This window comes from Ictidomys tridecemlineatus, chromosome 1, assembly GCF_052094955.1.
Source record: "Ictidomys tridecemlineatus isolate mIctTri1 chromosome 1, mIctTri1.hap1, whole genome shotgun sequence".
Classification (NCBI taxonomy): domain Eukaryota; kingdom Metazoa; phylum Chordata; class Mammalia; order Rodentia; family Sciuridae; genus Ictidomys; species Ictidomys tridecemlineatus.
The window spans coordinates 223,616,817-223,637,647 of NC_135477.1; positions in this window are offsets into that span (position 1 = coordinate 223,616,817).

Consider the following 20,831-nt stretch of genomic DNA (forward strand, 5'->3'; position numbering starts at 1 on the left):
GTCTCTGAAATCTCACTGGCAGCCTCCCAGGCTCTGTCCGAGACATGGACAAATAAAGCCAGCTTCGCGGGTCGGTGTTTAGGCTAAAGTCCACAAGCTGCGAAGCAAACCTTAAAGGGACATCTCTTTCATTGAGAAGGGGATCTCGCTCTCTGTGCCAAATCCCTAAGGTGGTAGGAAGGCGGGCAAGGACTGGACCTTTAGAGGGTGTCGCTAGTCCTGTGGCTCCGCCTTCACACTCTTTACTTCTCCCGCGTCTGGGCAGGAAGGGCACTTTCAAAGTGTCCGGGCTCTTCTGGCCTTAAAGGGAGGCTGCTTTCCTGGGTCCTATTGCGCAGAAGGGATCATCATCATTTCACTGTCTGTGAAAATGAGCAGATCTGATACCCACTCTTCTTGCCTGCAGACGCTTGAACTTTGCTTTGAAGTCCCCACCACCCGATATGCTTCACTGAGGGCTTTGCTTTTCTTTGTGGAGAGTTTGCTTCCTTTACATGACTCCTTGTTAAAGGGTGGTTGTAGATAAGATTTTCTTTGGAAAGATAATAAGATTGGGAGGTTGGGGGTGGGGAGGAAGAAAGATGCGGGCGAGAGGGTAGAGGGAGGGAAAGAAAGGGAGGAAAGCAGTTTCCTTAGAAATGGAATGTGTGTGGGCTATTTTGTTTAAGCTGAATTGGGATGTTTGTACACTGGGAATTGAATCTAATAAAAAAAAAACCTCAGTGTACTGTTTTGTTTTTCTTGCTACAAACTTTAATGAGTAAGTGTGCTTTAAGTCGTGTTCCTGTCAGTCTTCCTGGGAGAGTGGGGCCAAAAGACTTGCCTAGGAGTTTGCAAGCTTCTCTTGCACGGCGGATTGAATAACCTCCCCGAGTCAAAAGCCACATTCACATGTTGGTTTCAACAAATTTAAAAGCAGTGTGCCTTAGTGGTTTTAAGAATTCAAAGGTGACAAAAGAATGGATGAGTGGACTTGTGTGTACAGGTGTTGGAGGGAATCAGTTCAAGTATTTGAATGTCTCTATCAGGGTAGGTCTAGGCAGGACAATAGTGCCACCCAAAGGAGGGCTCATTGCCTAGAACACAATGCAAGTAACAAAAGCCTGTAGGGATGTGGGTAAGCCTGCAGGGGTGATTGGATATACTGTTAAATAGAGGAGTGCAGCAAGTAGAAGATGAAGAAGACAAATATTAACAAAATTTAATGAAGGTCAAAAATAGGGTGAGCAGAGAGTCTGAAGACTGTCAAATCTCAGTACCATGACTGTTAGCCAAGGAATTCCTTTTCTAATTGTTGTATTTTAACTAATTCATTACTTAGTAAGTACATTATAAACCCTATTTCTCCCTATTTTTTGATTTCATAATGACTTTAAAAAATTCTAGCTTTAAATTTACACAAATAAATCTCTAGAAAAATAGTATTGTATTGGGTCAGAGTTCACTCCTATTATGCATTATTGGGATTCCCTGGCCTGAATTCAGTGTTCTCATATTTTTCCACAGAAAAAATATGTATATATTTCATCTTCCTGTTTATAGTCTCAGTTATATCTTCTGCTTCTCAATATGATCCATGGGGCCTTGCAAAATAATAAGTATCAATTATAGCTTGGGTATTGAAACATCATAATAAATAATTTCCCAACAATATTTCCTGAAATGGTTTGGTTTCAAAAATACATAATGAAGTATATCTATGTGTGTTTGTGTGTATATATACATATAGAGAGAAATGTGTTTATATATGTGTGCAAATGTATATTCATGTGCTTATGTGGCATTCCAGTAAATTGTAATGCATTACATGAGCGAAAAAACAAAAAGTGGTTTTTTAACATATCATAGAGAAATAATATGGGGTTAAAATATCCTTATAATATGATCAAGGCTATTATCTATTAGAACTTTTCCCTTGGGTGGGGAGTTAGAATATACTTTCAATTTAAATATTTGTATTTCCCTTGGACTTAAAAACTTCAAGGTCACAACTATTACTACCAGTGATAGTATTAAAATTATTTTCAAATGTGCTATGATTTTTACAACAATGCTGATTGATATCATGTAAAACCATTGCAAATGTACAGAGTGAAAAATAGCTATTGCTGTGTAATTATATTTAGAATAAGTACTCATTTTCGAACCACAATAGCTCTAAATACAAAGCTATGTCAAGCAAACTATTTATTTATTCTGATACAAAGACATTAAGAAAACTAAGAGAAGATAAAATCTTGCATAGTGTCACCAACTAGTAATTGTATAAGTACACTAAATGACAAATTTTAAACTCTAAACTAATACTTTTCTATTTTAAATGAGACCTGATTTGATCAGACTTCTTTCAGGGTTTGGAAGCAAGAGTGAAAATTAATAATACACTAAAAGATAGAAGACATAAGTGGTTAAGAATTTGGAAATTACCAGTCTATGAATAAGAGTAACTAGTATTATTAGCCAAAAATATTGAAAGGAAAAACATTATTCTTGGATTTCATCTAATATACCAAATAGATTATTAGAATCAGTAAGGTTCTGGAGTCACGCTGCTTGAGTTGAAGCTCTGGAGCCACAATGTGTTAACTGGGTGATATGGGAAGTCATTTAGTTTCTCTAAGCTTCAGTTTTCTCAAATGAAAAATGGGGATGGAAATAGTAACCTTCTCTAAAGATTGTCATGAGGATTAAATGAGGCTAGCTATAAGCATTTAGCACCATACCTGATTGAAATGAATGCTCAATGGAAAGGAATCATTCTTTCCAGAAGATTCTGGTATTAAATGGACAATTTAATTGGTATTAAATGGACAATGGAAATGTAGGGCAGGTGCTGTATGTGAGAGGTCCTTTAAGAACTGAAGCAACCTGCTGGCCATCAGAAAGGGAATTTTAGTGTTTAGCTAAAACAACTCCATCAACTCCTATTATTATTTCTGGAATCCTCAGCTTTAGAATATTTACTTCAGATTATGGAATTATATTAAAAATATGCCTATAATATTAGCATACATGAAGACATCAGAACCCCATATAATGTTAACCAGAATTTGCTTTTTAAATTCGATAGCTATCCAAAGGATTTTTTAAGCAGAAGTAAAGATAGTTTAAAACTCTGCCCCTGGTGAATGCCTAGATTCTTTGGTAATAAGATCATGGGTCTTAAAGCGACAGGATTAAAAAAAAAAAAAAAGGTACTCCCACATGGAAGGTGTTTAGAAAATATATAAGAAAATCCCAAAATGAAATTTTTAAAAATTTAATATGAGATTTCAAATAAAGTTTAAGGTAGCATCAAAGAGTGCTTTTACCCACTCCTCATCCTCTTCACTCTGGGGAGTTAGAGGTAGGTGGGGTTGTCTAGAACTGCTTTTCTCTCTTTCTCCTTTTTTAAGGATATCATAAAGATTATTTAAGATTTTATTCTGCTCAGGGGAATGTACTCCAAGATAGAGATGTGGGCTAATTCATAAGGCTTACCCATTTGGGCAACTTAATCTAATTCAATAATTTTTAAGTTTCTGCTCTACATTGGGTTTCAAGACCATGCTATCCAGAGGTAAAAATGGGTAGGACAGTGGATCTTATTTTGCCAATCTGCTGTCCATTAATTTCTTTTACTTGTTAATAAGAACAGAACATAATTAGTTTTTTCCTCAATTTTAACATTGGCATGTTTCATTTTAAGTTTATAAAATTAAACAGTCTGAATTAGTTGTTGCTGTTTCAGCGTGGAAACTCATGATTGCTTCCTCTATGACCAAAACAAAATCACAGTGATGTGGAGCTTGAACTTCACCACTAGCCAACCATTTGTTTTTTGTTATTACGTAATGTTCTTATGTGCATGTTTTTTCACTTAAAATATAAAATAGGTGTTCCTCCCAGCCTATTTCCTGAACACATCTGTGCCAGAAACCTGGTCCAAAGACGGGCAACTGGTTCTTTTTTAAAAAAAGGAGGGAGGGAAAGTACTTCAGCTCAGAATCCTGATGAGGTGCCCTTCTTAACATGGTAGGAAACTTCCCGACTTATTGGCAGACTTCAAAGTGACACATCAGGGTTATAGCAGGGAGGACATACCAGGGTGGTACCTTGGCAGGAATGTTCAATTCGTGGTGCTCTCTGACTCAGAATAACAACCACTGATGAGCAGAAACAATTTAGCTGTACTGCTGGGTCCCCTCATTTGAAATATTAGTTGTATGATGTTTTATTATATTATACAGTTAGGTGATTCTAGGTTCATTTACTTATTTTCCTTTAACTAGTTTCTAAAAAGGAAAATAAAGTAGATTGGCTCTAAAAATCCCAGGATTACAACCAGTAGTTGATTAATTAGTATTTGAAACCAAGATTAATGTTTCTTGTAATAGAATTGGGCCACTAAACATGTATGTGGCAAAATACCCTGTTGTTAATAGAAAATTAATATATTAAAAGAGAAGGAGTCTTTTATTTGGCAGTACATAATTTTATACATTTCTTCAAAAGAAAGTATTACATATTTGGCTTTTATTTGGCTCTGAAATAAGACTTAAATAACTTGTTTTATAATAATTACATGCCTAGTTTTTGTCTGTACTACTAGACTAAAATCTATACCAAGATAGTCAATTACTCATTTTCATCTGCTACAGACTTTGCCCTTATGTATTTCATTCATCCAAACATTTAGTCAAACATTTCCTTCTGGGCAGCAAGAAGTCTCTTAGGACCTGGGGATTAAGAAATGCTCAGGGGGGCTGGGGATATGGCTCAAGCGGTAGCGTGCTCACCTGACATGCATGCGGCCCAGGTTGGATCCTCAGTACCACATACAAAGATGTTGTATCCACCGAATGAAACTAAAAAATAAATATTAAAATTCTCTCTCTCTCTCTTTCTCTCTCTCTTTAAAAAAAAAAGAAAGAAATGCTCAGGTGCTAGGTCCTTTCCTCAAGTAAATTTACAAGCTGTTTGGAGATAAATGCATAGAATATACTTTCTAATTGCTTCTGACCTCCCAGAATCAAGAATGAATAAAATCAACAGGGCTTCTTAGAGATAAAGGGCAATGGAGGTAAGCCTGTGGCAAGTGGGCAGGGAATTTTATAGGTCAGCATTAAAGGTAATGGGCATTGGAAGGAAAGGCAACATAAAATGCATGAATAGATTGAGATCAAAGTAAAGGGAGGCAAGTGAAGTTGGAACCAGATTTGAAAAGATCTTAGAAAGATGCCAGTGAATTTGGACTTCTTACAAGCATCAAATATTTTCATGTTTCTGAGTGATATACACAAATATGGTTTTTACTGTTTTTTTTCTTTTTTGTTTTCTGACCTGGTTTGATTCGTCATTATTTTTATAGTAGTAAAAACTAAAATATGTCACAGGCATGGAGCACACTGTGAAACTTTTCCCAAGATTTTTATGTAATACTTTCTTTGAAGAAATGTATAAGTATTTACTACCAATAAAAGCATATGCACAACCTGAATAAAGCTGGATAAATTGTTCATTATTCTTTTCTGATAAGAGAAGATAACCTTTGTTGGCCCTTTTAAAATTTGAAGAGGATAAATATGAAGCCACTTGTCATGATATCAAAAATTATTAACTACTCCAATAAGACCACATATAAAAGGTATTTAAACAGCAGTAATTATGTACTGCCAACGTGAAATATATTAATTGGGGGTGGGGGCAAAGTAGATTACTGGGATGAATGTATAATCATCCAAATCTTTGTTCTGTGAAGTGATTTCTGCTTTGAAAAGTCCTCACTGTTGGAGGAGACATTGGGGCTCTCCATGAATGTCAGCCATGACTAGTTTATCCCCCTTCAGAATAGGAAAGGGTGGAAAACCCAGAGAGTAGAGACAGACTGGGAGTTTGAAAGCCACTGAAGTCACTCAAATGAAACAAGAACCTAAAGCCAATGTGAGTAGGCAATGACAAAGGATTTCAGGATTAGAAAAGAAGGTATGGAAATTTTGAAACTAAAGCTGTGAATATCAGAATCTGCCTAGATTTTTCTTTCATATGGGCCCAGATATTCCATGAAAGAACAAAGACTTTCAATGATCTGCCATGGAGTTAGAACTAAATTTATGTGATCCATAGAAAGTGATAGAAGAGGTAATTTTTCAAATAAGTACATTTGCAAATTTAATAGTGAAATGATACTATTAATTAAGCAATTGTTTATTTGCATAGTAGGGAAATTTTTCATAGTCACAAAAATGCAGGGTATAAAAAGGAGACTGGAAACTAGGATCCTAAATTTCTCTCTCAAGCCCCAGTTATTAAGAGGTAATTCAGTGTTCCTCCTCTTCTTTTTTTTTTGCCACTTCTTCCACCCCTGGGGTTTGACTTTTTCTTTAAGTTGTATTGAGAAGAACATATAAAATGGAATAATATATGACCAAGAGAATTAGTTTTCCTTAGAACAAGAGTACAGAAATTTGTTGAATCCTTTGAACAACAAAAAAAAAGATGAGTTCAGGATATGAGAATATAGAGGAATTGGTAGATTCTGAGATGGGAATTTGACCTAGAGTGACTACAAAAGAGTGGAAAGAGCATCCAGACATTAAGGCCCAGTTACGACTTAAAACAGTACCATCATTTGACAGCACCTGGCAGCTCTACTCGTGAGTCTTGGTGCTATTCATGCTATCCATGGCCCTACCAATTGCTATGTAATAAGCAGAAGACTCAGTAACTCAGAGTCCTTCATGAGCTGTTGTGTTGGCCTGGCTATGATCTGAGTCATTCTACATATGAATGCCTTTGAATACAACATAATTTTCAATAGCCTAGGCCACTTAAAACACTCCAAAGATGGTACCTGGACACTTAGAAGAGTTGTGTTGGCTAGAGAGGAAGGTAACACTTTCTCATCCTTTGATTGATGAACCAGATTGTCATCTCCATCTGGATAATCATTCCTATGCTAAGTAATACAATTTACTATTTTGTAAATTTATAAGAGATGCTTCTGAGTTGGGGATGATTAGAAGCATCTCTTATACGTTTACAAAATAGTAAATTGTATTACTTAGCTTAGGAATGATTATTCAGTGCCTAGCAAAATTGGACATGGAAGTGCTTAGAAATTAAGCCTGGAAATTTACAAACAATATGTGTCTGGCACTTGGCTATGTTAACCAGTTATATATGCTAATCTCTTGTAAGATCTTTTTAATAATTTTTTTAGTTCTTGATGGGCATTTATTTTATTTATTTATATGTGGTGCTGAGAATTGAACTCAGTGCCTCACACATGCTGGACAAGTACACTACTGCTGAGCCCCAGCCCCAGCCCTCTTGCAAGATCTTATATCTCATTTTTACTATTCCCCTTAAATTACAAAAGCAAGCATAATAAAGAATTTTAATGTAAATTAGTCTAACAATGTAGCAATGTTTAATTTTCCTATCATCTCTGCTTAATTTTGAAATTGTTTTATATTTTATATCACTAGAAGTTGACAAGTGAATTAGAATTTTCTTTTTGTGTTGATCAAAGTAACTATGATAAGTAAAAATGTTATTTTTATTTCATGAAAGTGTCTTAATAAAAACCTCTTTTGTGTGGACTGAAATAACAAGTGTGTTTGGCAATAGTAAAATGAACAAGAAGAGGAGAAATATTTCCAAAATTGTGGAGAAAGGACCTCCAAAAATCTACTTCTCTGTGAAACAATGAAAACACTGGGAAATTTTGTCAAAATGTTTTTTTAACACAAAATTAATTAAACTTAAAAGAAATTTTAAAAGAATCAAGAAAAAATATGAAACATTTTTAAAATGAATAAATCTGTGACATTTTAATTTATCCTATTCCAATTCTCTTGTCACCTGCAGTTTTGTAGTAACTCTAAAAGTGAATGACTCACAATTAGAGTAGCTATGAAAACCAACAATCTGACAGCAACTAGAAGTGGTACAATGCATTTGGAATTCCTCAAATGCCCCTCCTAAGAGAATTAACACTGTTTGACTTTCATGGCAAGCAGTTTCCTGAAAGGCTTAATTCCCAAGATTTGCCTTTATTTGGCCTGATTCAGAGCTATCTCTGAGAAAGCAAATTCATTTCAGTGACATTTATTGAAAAAAGAAATGAGTGGCAATTGTTCAATACCATAGCAGCCTCAGGCAGCAATACCAGTCAGGGAATTGCTGACTAAAAACATCAGGAAAAACTGGGAAATTCAATGTCCACAGAGAACTTTTAAAAGGTTCTACTATTCCTGGATATCTAGGAGGACATGTGTACCTGCAGGCCTGCATGTTTGGCATAGAAAAACCTGAAAATACCCTTATCTCTCACTTCTGATTGACCTTGAGGCTCTGTGAAATTAGGAAATGAAGGCTAAGGTAGAGTTGTACACTGCCTGATGGCACACTTCTGACTGTCCTTGAGGCTCTGTGCAATTAGGAAATGAAGGCTAAGGTAGAGTTGTACACTTCCTGGATGGTGCAATGCAGATGTGCTTCCAATAGAGAGAATGGGGAAAAAGTGTGGGAGGTAAGGAGGGAAAGGGAGAGAGAGGGAGGGAGGGAGAAAAAGAAGGAGAGAGCAACTTTGGCAAATACTGGAAGTCTTATTGTTCAAAGTTATTTAAGATAATCTCTATTTAATAATTAAATGACCATTGAGTTTGAATCAGAGAATTTTGCCCATAATAAACAAAAGATAAAAACTTTATAGTGTTAGTCCACGAAAGTCACTAAACAAACATTATCATCATCATCATCACCTGAAGCAGAAGTAACAATGGACAACAACAAGAGCAAGCTAAAGAGAATGAGAAATTTGGTTTCCAAAATTGCCATATTCTTTTTATAAATTCACAGTTCACATATAATATGTGACAAAGAAAAAGGAAAGTATAACCTAAACAGAGGTGGGGGGTGGGGTGGGATGAGCAATAGAATCTATCCCCTAGTAATCTAAAATGTTGAGCTTATTGGAAAAAAACCTTAAATTAGTTTTTATAAATAGCTGAAATTATTTACAAAGAAAAACTAAAAAAAAAAAGTTTCAAAGAACTAAAAAGAGTCTAATTAAATATAAAATAATGATGTCTCACCAAATATATAATATTAACAAAGATGTAAAATGGGAAGTATGAAGTTATAAATATAATTGCTAAAATGAAAAATTTACAAGAGGGATTCAAGAGCAGATTTGACTTGGCAGAGGAAATAATCAGTGACCTTTAAGATAGGTTAGTTGAAAGATCCAATGTAAGGACCAGAACAACAACAACGAAATACACAAAAGAAAAGAAAAATAAGCAAGCACACCAAATTATGCAGGATGAGAATCCCAGGAGGAAAGAAGATAATAAAACAACGTTTGAAGAAATGAGGGCTTAAAATTTCAAAGTTAATGGAAAATGTTATTTTTCATATTCATAAAGCTCAATGAACTCTAATCAGGATAGAACCAAAGAGAGTCATACCTTGACTCATAGTCATGCTGTTAAAAAGATAAAGAAAATAATGAAAGAATCAAAAGTACTCAATCTATACTAGTTCTTAATAAGATTGACAGCTGACTTTTCATGAAACAACATTAAGGTGAGAAAGAATAGGATATATCATTAAAATTCCTAAAAGACAATCACTTCCAGTAAAATTGTCCTCTGGGGGAATAAAAAAGAAGAGAAATTTAGATATTCCCAGATATGAAAAATCTGAGAGAAGTCATTGCTAATAGACCTGTTTTATAAGAAATGCTAAAGGAGTCCTTCATTGTAAAGAAAAAGGACACTGAACAGTAACTCAAATTCACATGAAGGATTAAAGAATAACAGTAAAGATAATTACATATGTAAAACATAAAGGAGAATAAAATGTATTTTGTTTATAACTTTTTTCTTTTATCATATTTAAAAGAAAATATGGAACAATAATTATAAAATTGGGTCTGTGGGCTTACAATTAATAAGATGTAATTTGTGTGGCAATAATGGCACTAACCAGGGTGGGAATTGAGTATATTGGAGCAAAATTTTATATATCATTAAATGAGTCCTAACCAGGTTATTATAAGATAAGGTATTAATTATAATACTCAGGTCAACTATGTTGAAACTAACTATGAACATTGTGTAACAGAAACAGCAAGGCAATTACTATGGTGTACTATGAAATATCTATTTAACAACACAGAAGCCAATAAGGAAGGAATATAGGAACTCTCCTTATACCATACACAAAAACTGACAAAATAAATTGTATACCTATATATAAGAGCTAAAACTATAAAATATTAGTAGAAACATATTTGCAAATCATAATGACCTTGGGTTAAGCAATAGTTTCTTGGCTACAAAACCAATAATGCAAATTAAAAATAATATACAAATTGAACTTTTGTACTTCAAAGACCACCATCAAAAATGTAAAAATACAATCTATGAAACTGGATAAAATAGTTGCAAATATAAACCAAGAATATATAAGTAAATCTTATAACTCAAAAATTAAAGAATAGCTCAACAAATAACACAATTTAAAAGTGACAAAGAGTATAAATTATACTTTTTTTTACAAGGTATAGATAAAGAGGATCCATGAGCATATGAAAAGATGTTAGCATAATTAGTTTTGGGAAAGTCAAATTAAGACCACAACAAGATACTGCTTACTACCCATCAGGCATGGCTGTGAGATAATAACAAATGTTGGAAAGAATGTGCAAAATTTAACACATTTATAGATTGTTTATGGGATTAAAAATGGTGTAACCAGGTTAGAAAACAATTTGTCAGTTCCTCAAAAAATTGAACAGAATAATCATAGAATTATCATATGAGCCAGCAATCCGATTCCTAGAATATACCCAAAAGAAATGAAAACATATCTTATGCACCAATATTCAGTGTAACATTCTTTGTAATTATAAAACACTAAAAATAAAAATGTGCACCTTCAGATGAGTGGATAAAATGTGGTATATCCATACAATATTATTCAACCATAAAGGAATAATTTTCTGAAACATGCTACAACATGAGTGAACCTTAAAATCATTAAGTGAAAGAAGCATTATACTAAGTGAAAGAAACAAGGCACAAAAAGCCATATATTGTGTGGTTCCACTTAAATGAAGTGTCCAGAATGTACAAGTCTCTAAAGAGAGTAAATTCCAGGAGAAGAACAGAGAGGGTACTAAGAATTGGTAGCTAATATATAAGAGATTTGCTATTTGAGCTTATGAAAAGACTTCTAAAATTAGATAGTGGTGGTGATTGTACAACTTTATGAACCTACTGAAAAGAAGTGACTTATATTACTTAAAGTGGTAAATTTTATGTTATCACAATAAAACCATTGTAACAAAAAACAATACTCTGCTAATAAACTGCAGGGGGAGTGTAGGGTTCAAGAAAGTACTATGTGCACTGTAGTACAATTAATGAAGAATAGTTTTTAAAAAATATTTTGGTAAAACCAATATGTCTGTGTATTTATTCTGTTGTATCAGAAAACACAAGTAATTCACAATTACTACCAGTCATGATTTTCATTAATGTGTATAGATAATAAATTGTCACTTAAAATAGTTTATAACAAGTTGGCTACTATGCACATAAATTCAGAAAAGTGAATAATGTGGTTTTTATCAACTTTTAGCTCAATGAGTGTAAAAGTTCTAGAGAACAACATAAAATACTGTACTGACAATGATTATGAAACAGAAAAATAAACCACTAGACTTCCTTGAAATACGCCACTCTTCACTGGTTTAAAATGATAGTAGTTGATTTATTATTTGGTTGAGGCACTGGTTCAATAATATTACAAATTAGAACAAACTCTTAGATAATATAAAATTCTAGAATATCTCTGTTCACAACATTTTAAGGAACTCGTGTTAGACAAGAAAACAGAGTAGAGAGCATATTCAATGGAAAAGAATTTGAGGAATCAACAAGACCATGGGCAAAGTGGACCATAGAGGGATGTACACTTGCCTTTAGTTCTCAGTTCTACCATCAAATCTGCAATTTTAACTGTCCTAATAAAGTTAGATGTTTTAAAATTGAAAATAGGAAAAACTGTTGGATATAGAAATCCCAACAAGTTTCCAATTTCTGATGGTCTATAATTAGCTCCAGTTGCTTATTTTAAGAATTATTCCATCCCCTTTTATTATTAAGCAATGGAATGAAATTCAAAGTAGCCAAAATGAAATTGAGAGTTTTAAATTGTCTGTTGTAGAAGGGAGTTTTAAGATTTTTCTTGAAATTGGAGAGAGAGAGAGAGCTAGAGAGAGAGTGCATGCGAAAAACCAAATTGACTGTTTATTAGTCAAAAGATAAAAATAATCAAGTTAGCAAATTAAGATTCTGTGTCTGGTTGTATCCTAACTTTTAACACACACACACACACACACACACACACACACACACACACACACCAGCACATAATCCACAATATAATAATGTTCTGTGCAGGAACACAAACTGAGGTTATTTAAGATTTTCACATATTTAGTTATTGCCTCTGCAATATTTTACCCCTTTTCTTTATTGATGTTACATTACAGCTTCTTAGACTTACATGTGATGTTATCTTTTACCACTCTTTGCAAAGATCTTGTCTATTTGCAAATTTAAGAAGAGTTTTGTCATTTCATAAAGACTCACAGAAAAAAATTGTTACTCATGTGATATTTCATAATTAAATCAGAATTGCTCTATTTTTAAATATGTTTTGAGTTTCACAGTTTCCTCATTAGGAAGCCTGAGTAAATATCTTAAATTTATTTTAGTTTTTAGAAACCCAGAGTCACTTAATAAATGGAACTGCTGAAACTGAAACCTAAGTTTGGAGTTTTTATATTTTATTTTTTCAATTTTGTATACCCACAACCTGGGAACATTTAAAATTTTTTTTAGAGAATTTACTATATGCTAAGCTCATATTTCAATATTTTTCTATTTGTAGTAAACACACACAAAATATTAGAATAAATCTCTAGGACACATCTGTTTCCTGTTCATTGTGATATCATGTTATAAACTTTTGGAATGAAAAGTGGCATTTGAAAACCTCAAGAAATGACAATAGCAGCCACAGTGATGTGTTTTGGTGCTCTCTGGTAATGTGGGAACTGATTATTTATCTCAAAAGGCTTTATAAAACAAAGCAAACTTTGGGATACATTCAGTTGGAAAATAAACCTTGAAATGATATGGTTTCCAATAACAATAAATTACTTCAAAAAATAACTTGTTTTTTTTTTTTTTTACAAAATGCTAACATTTCTTAAACACTTGTCCATGTTGTTTTTATTAATTTTATAAGGTGGTTTAAAGTTGATGCCTGCAGGTGTGCCACACATATTATTCTTTCTTTTAGGTAAGAGTGTTGTTTAAAGCATCAGAAAACATTCCTAAATAGGTGCACAATTTTAAAAAATAGCATATTATGGGCAGGTTGCAAACTTCTTATTTGGAACAAAGTATATTGGAAGTTGGCCTTCTGATCTTTTTTTTTATTAGTTGTTCAAAACATTACAAAGCTTTTGACATATCATGTTTCATACATTAGATTCAAGTTGGTTATGAACTCCCATTTTTACCCCACATACAGATTGCAGAATCACATCTGTGACATATCCACATTTTTACATAATGCCCTATTAGTAAGTGTTGTATTCTGCTCCCTTTCCTATCCTCTACTATTCCCCCTCCCTGGCCTTCTGATCTTATTAACCAAATATAACTTAATTTAATATGAAAAATCTAAATTAGGGACTTGAGATTTAGATCCCTTTAATGAGAAAACATAACCAACTGCCTTATTTGAAGAGGAATAGGTTTGGTAAGCATACACTGAATATCAGAGGATAAAATCCTATAGTGAGGTGTAGAAAAATTTGTCTCTATCTACTCTCCCCTTCAGTCCTTCCCCTTCTCATCTTCTTCACTGGGAAGTTTCTGCAGTTTTTGGTTTTCACTTTTTTTTCTGCAGAGAACAAAGTTATCTTACTAGGAAAATGGTCTCTTTGATCATATACATGAACATATTTAAATGTGTACTTATGCATGTGTTAGGGGACAGACATATGGGGATGGTGGAAACACGAACATTCTATAAAATGAGTCCACTGTGCTGAACCCCAAATGCTTTCTTTTCCAAGAAGCAATTTACCTGCAGCTGTGCCTAACCTAAGTGGACAGGATATGTCACATTCCTCAGCAAACTACTTGTTATCTGCAGGAGAAATGCAGACCCAAGATAATGTCCCTGAAGGTAAACTGAGTAGACTTTTGTGACCAGATCCTGAAACTCAGGAAGATAAGGATAATTCCTCCTAGGAATAAAATCTGTAGAATGTATAATGGTAAGAATCCAGTAGAACTGATCAGCATGGGCCAAGGTGACCTAGAATTGTTTCAACAATAGGTACTTGCAAGTCTGATGTCATCTTGCTATCAGTCATAAGTCAAGAGGTGGACAAGGGCGAGACTCTGTGGAAACTTCTCTAGAATCCCTGGAGTGCAGGAGAGGCATGTTGTTCCTCTTCTCTCTGAGAGGACCCACTCTCTCCATTGAGTATCCCCTTTCATTTGTCCTATCTCCTCAATAAACTTATTCCTGTTACTCTGTGCGACATGTGAAATCCTTCTTTGATGGCAAGAATCAGGGTTTAAAGGGAGGGTGGATCTTCTCACTGCCTCAGTTTCTCGGAAGACCCAAGATCTGTAACACATGTCCCCTCAGGTATTAGAAGTTATAACCAGCTGGGATTTTATGTAATAGTCAACAAAGATATTTTTACAGAGGTGGGACACAGCAGAGGGAACCATCAAGGCATGTTGTATCAGGAACTTTCCTACACCCAGGCATCAAGGTAAAAGGAGGCAGAGAGTATTACTACTGAGAGGTGGAGCCTCGGGAGGGAGTGGATATCCAGTAGATGTCCTCGTAGAATCTAGCAGCCAGTAAGGTGGGGTGAGGGACAAGCCTAGCGTGAGAGGAGCTAGGAGGACATATGAAATATCTGATTTCTTCTTTTTTTGTGTGCTCTCTAATAACGTGCAGTGTCTCCCACTGGTTTAAGGTGGGTGACGCCATTCATAAAAGCCAGTATCCTCTAACACAGACCAGGGTGGAAAGGACAGAGAATGGACATGGGGGGCATGGCAGCAAGCAGAGGCTAACTAACCCCCCATGGCCAATGCTTCATTTTCCTAGTTTGCTGATTTTCTGCCTAAGGTACCAAGTGAACTGACCTCTCAAGACTTTGTTTACTTACATAAGTGGGTATTGCTTCCTAAGTGGGTGGACAATGCACCATCCTGTGGGCACCAGAAGAAAGCGGGCAAGGCCTTCCTCTGCCCTACTCTCAAACCCTAATCTCAGATTATTGGGAGTGATGGTTGGGAGTGGTGAATGCTTTCTAAGTCCCTCTTAGTTCAGTTTCTCCACAATCTGGAGTTAATGACCAGGATGAGTCAAAGCCAGGGCAGAAATCATTTTGGAGGAGAGCTCCTGGGAATTCTTACACAGAACTAAATATGGATTCACATTCCTGAAACTAAAGAGCCCCAGGATGACTCTTAACCTCTTGTGGGTCTCAGCTCTCTCTGCCAATGAACTTTAAATAAAGCAGGACCTTGGTTATCATACTGACCCACCTCTTGTGGCTCGTTGTGCTCATAATGCTGGCATACATATTCCAGTTCGATGAGCAATCACCAGGCTAGAAGGGCTCTTTGTTCAAGACTGAAATATGATGTTTCTATAGAAATATTTCTATAAAATAAATGTTTTTTAAAACAAAATTCAGCATCTGATCTTAGTAAATACTGGGTCAGACCATATACGTACTTCAGTACATTTTTGAAATGAACTTTCTTGTGTTACTCTTGTTTAGGGCTTTGGTTCTCATTTTAAGAAAGAAACCATCTTGCAAAAATGCACTGAACAGTCCCTAAGAATGCATCTTTTTGGTATCATATAAACATGGACTGACATGAAGATAACCTAATGTTATTAATATGTCTGATTTTCTCATGGTTTGAAAGTTTTTAAAACTACGGCTTCAGGAAGGAAAAAATTTTTGGCCAACACATTGGAATTAACTGCTGTATTCTACTGAATAACTCCATTAATCCAATGTTATTCAGTTAGCAGAATTGAATTGAATACTTTCAAATTTTAAGACCAATATTATGATCACTATTGCTAATTTAAAAAAAAATTTCTAATTTTTTTCACTTTTATCAAAAATATAATGATACAATTGAAGAGGAAAAAATCAATACAAGAATGCTTAGAAAGATTTCAAACTTATAAATAAAGGAAATACGGACATTTAATTGTTTTACCATTGATCAAGCAGCCCTTAAAATTCTGCTGCTTCATGGCACAGTGTCCTCCTAATTATCTTGTCTGTCAAAATTTATATAGAGAAGGATCATAAGATCTCAGTCAAAATCCTCATGTTGTTAAATACAGATTTTCATTGGCTCATTAATTGACACAAACTATGAGACTCTCTTAATTCCTAGGGTAGGGGTAGGGTAGGGACTTAGAGAATAAGAGGGGGGCATGTGAAGGGAGGTCTGGTCACTTAGTCTAGTAACTGAGTCCATAGAGGTAGGTGGAGGTTTGTTCTACTAAAGGAAGGAACATAGGAAAACATTCTGCAGCTGAACCAGAGAGGCTATGTATTGTTCACTTAAGGGAGTAGGAATCTACGACTTTGGTTTCAATTGTGAAGTATCTGGGGTCAGGAGGAATACTAATCTGTGCTTTGACTGCATGTGGGTGAGGCTGATAAAGAGCTGGACTGCAAGGACAGGGACAGGGCAGAGGTGTCCTCGTGCAAGAGAAAGCCTTGAAGTAGAACTTCTTTTTTAAAATATAGTTTGCAACTGTAATTTAAAACTGCTAAATCTATCATCTGTTAATTGATAAATCTTTTAAATCCGCTTATCATTAGGATATGCAAATTCTGTTGTTAAGGAACCTGCAAAATGTCTTCAGAACTTGGAGAGTAGAGAGAATAAGGAAAGCTTGTGCTTTTATTTCCTGATTCAGTAAAGCACAAGCTTTCCTTATGGAATATTTATTATATGAAGTTTTATACAGCTGCCATAAAATATTTATCACTTAATATAAAAAATTTCCTTTAACTTAAAAAAGGTTTTTTCATGCATGTGTGCATATGTTAGATATTTGGTTTTACATATATATATGTAGCTATTTTATATATACTTATACACACACATATAAACAAATTATTATGTGTTTTTTGAAGATAACATTCCTCAGTTAAAGCCATGACCTCTGAAAAAGTTTTGAACAGCCACACTGTGACACAAAAACAGCCTTGTAAACAAGGATTTCTGGAAGTTTGATATACAAGGTCCTCCACCCATTTTCCTGTCACACAGGAAATGGCTTTTGTTGAAATGCAGTGTAACACTAAATAGCTGGCAGCCACTGAATGTGTTGCTTATTATTTGGATCACTTGATAGTTACATTTACAGGAAATCAAATGACTTTTAATAGATAGAAAGTACTGAGGTCAAATGAGAAAAGATAATTTAAGACTTGGTTATGAAACTTTTCAGGTATATCAATTAATGTTTAATACACACCAAGGAAAGCTTTATTCTTATAAATGCATATTTACAGTTTAGGTGCACATTTAATAATTATCTATGAATCTGAATTAAGACCCATAATCCTTCCTCATTTAATCCAGGTCTCCTAACATAGCCTATGCTCCAATGAGCTGTGATTGTAACAGTGGAACTTTTTGGCAGTGGAAATGGCTTCAGGGGAATGCAATAAAACATTTTACCCTGTAGCTTTTCAAATCATAGTATATTTAATTTTATTGAATATTGATTTTGGAATCAATATTTACAACCTGTTCATGAGTGTATCTACTGTTGTCCATATTAGAGTGGAGTTCTGGTTCTTGGACAATTTCTCAGAAAAAGTTTATTCCCTTGTTGGCATTGATTTGTGAGTCCACAAGGATATGGAAGGATTAGGTAGAGAAAATATTACTTAACCTCATGTGCTGCATCTGTTGAACCTTATACTGCTAATTAAGTGACTACTACTCTCAGGTAGGAGAGTTGGTATACATATTCATTCATTCATTCTTCAGAATTTATTGAGCATGAACTATATCTAAAGCTATTCTCAGGGACTAAATAAGATAGAAAAAGTCCCTGTCTTCATAAAGCTTATTTTTACATTGGGAGGAAACAATAAATGAATAAATGAAAAAAAATATCTTATAGGAATACATATATTACATGAATAAATATCACCCAGATAATTACAATAGAGTGACTGGTGGTCATCACTTGGACATCCAGGGAAGACCTGTTGTTATAGCAGTAAGTTTGTCACTAAATGGAATGCCTAAAACTCAAGTAGGAAAATCTATGAACCAATATTTTCTAATTTCTAGTTTATGAAACATAAACTGAACTTATAAGGAAAAAAACCAATAAAAACAAACCAAAAATCTATCCAGGTGAACTGGGGTTATGTTCAGAATTCAGCACCATGCCAGAAGAATCCACAACACTTATGTGGTGTCCAAGTAGAAAAAATAATCTGTTCGGCCTTTGAAAATGGAATGTGGAATTCATTAGTATTTTGAGAACCAGGTTTAGTTTTAAATTGTCATTTATAATGATTCCCTTAATCTAGTGTTTTCCAGGAAAAGAAAGACATTTCATTATCTGAAGCAGAAAAAACAAATCTTGAGAAATTCCAATTTAAAATTCTATGCTCTGGGCTGGGGTTATGGCTTAGTGGTAGAGCACTTGCCTCGCATGTGTGAAGCGCTGGGTTCCATCTTCAGCACCACAAAAAAAATAAATAATAAGACAAAGGTATTATATCATTGTAAAAGAACAAAAACAAACAAATAAAAAAACAATCCTCTATGCTCTATCTGAAGTGATAGAGAGTAAAGCATCTTTCTGTCCCTAGTTGAGTGAATGATATTTCATTGTTCAAATTAAAAATATTGCTTACATTAGTAGCCTTTATTCTTCCTGTTAAAGGGAAAGAAACATGTTCAATATAAGTATGATAATTAATCAGAGAATTACAATTAAAATAGCCTCAAGTGATAACTTCTATTAGAAACTTATTTTTATGAGCACCTATATATTTATAAAACTATGATCACACTATGTGTGCTATGTTTTTTATCCATTTTTTTCATTATGTAATTTTTCCATGCAATGTTTATTTATGATAATGTTTTCATGCTAGTGACTTTAAGTTGACACCATAATTTTTCATTATTTCATTTCATTGCATAGTTTTATTATGTCCTCTTCTATTGGACACTTGAGTCCTTTCCAATTGATGTTATAGTGAACAATGAACATTTTATGTACCTAATCAGGAGTAATCAGAGTGCAATAAAAGGATATATAATGGACACTTACCCCAGTCTAGGGAAATCACCAAAACTTCTCAGAAGCAAAACCTTTCAGCTGAAATCTGAGAAGACCATCTCTAAATGATGGAGAAAATCAGAACTGAGCTGAACATTATTTATCTTTATTCTAAATCTTTCCTTGACCATTAATTTAATAGAACAATTACTTAAAGGTCCTTGTTCTCACTGACCATCAGAATTAGAAAAGACACATGTGAACTTTTCTTGCTCCCTTTATTTCCTGCTCTCTGTAATATTAATAAAATGTTTTCATTTGCATAGGCAAAATAAAATTTGTTCTCCTTTTATTCCTGAAGAAAACTGAACACACTGATCATGCAACAAAATTTCTTGAAATGTCTGGAGTGTCATATTTGATAATAGTCTCATTGAATCAGGCATAACAAGTCCTCTTTAACAAATAAGCATTGTAATTCATATTTTGAATTAATGCCAACAAAACCCCCCTAGGAACCTAGACAGATATCTTCTCTGTGGCTAACAAAATAAGCCATATAGGTAATATGTAAGGCCACTTGCTGGAATCCCAGAAGCCCTGAATATTTGAAGGATCTTGAAAAACAAAATGCAACCTACATTTGCCATATCTTTGCTTATTAGAATCTTACATCCTTTAAGACACATTTCCAATATCATTTTCTCCATGAAGACTCAAGAAGTGATCATGGTTCATAGGAATTATAAACCACATCCCTGGAGTACGGTCCAGTAGTTAGGGTAACCCAAGGAATTGTAAAGACCAGAATAGAAAACAGTAAACAGATATGAGAATCAAAACACCAGGATTTAAAGTAGAGAGAATTTAAAAAGTAAAGACTAAGTAAGGATCCAACACAGAAGATAAATTCTTACATTTTAACTCAGTTGTGAATAGTGACCCACATCATGAGTCAGAAAAGATACAGAGAGAAAGAGAAAGAGAGTAGGATTCCTGGTTCATATGTGGCAATCTACTAGCTGAATTGGCTTTAAAGTAGTGTTTCTGACAACTTTCACTTCAGTCATGAATCAAATAGGGATTGGGGAGAGACAAAAGTTGTATTAATATTTCCTTTTTTTACATTGTTTATGATTTTACAAACTGGCTTGTATAGGTCCTAGGAAATTATTGGCATATGAGGCAATAGCTTTGTCTGTTACTTCTATTTCAGGTGAGATCGGTAGGTGAGACTATATTACAGCGAACGAAAGCTTCAGCATTCAGGAAACTAGTCCACTTAAGCCTGGAGAAAATAAGAGAGCTAGAGGTTGTAAAGAAATGTTCTAAGGTGACTCAGCTCTGGCCACCTGATTCCCAGTACAGTTGGAAACACAACAATGTTTTAAGAACAATTAAGCAAAATAAGAATTGCCTGCAAGAAAGCTCAG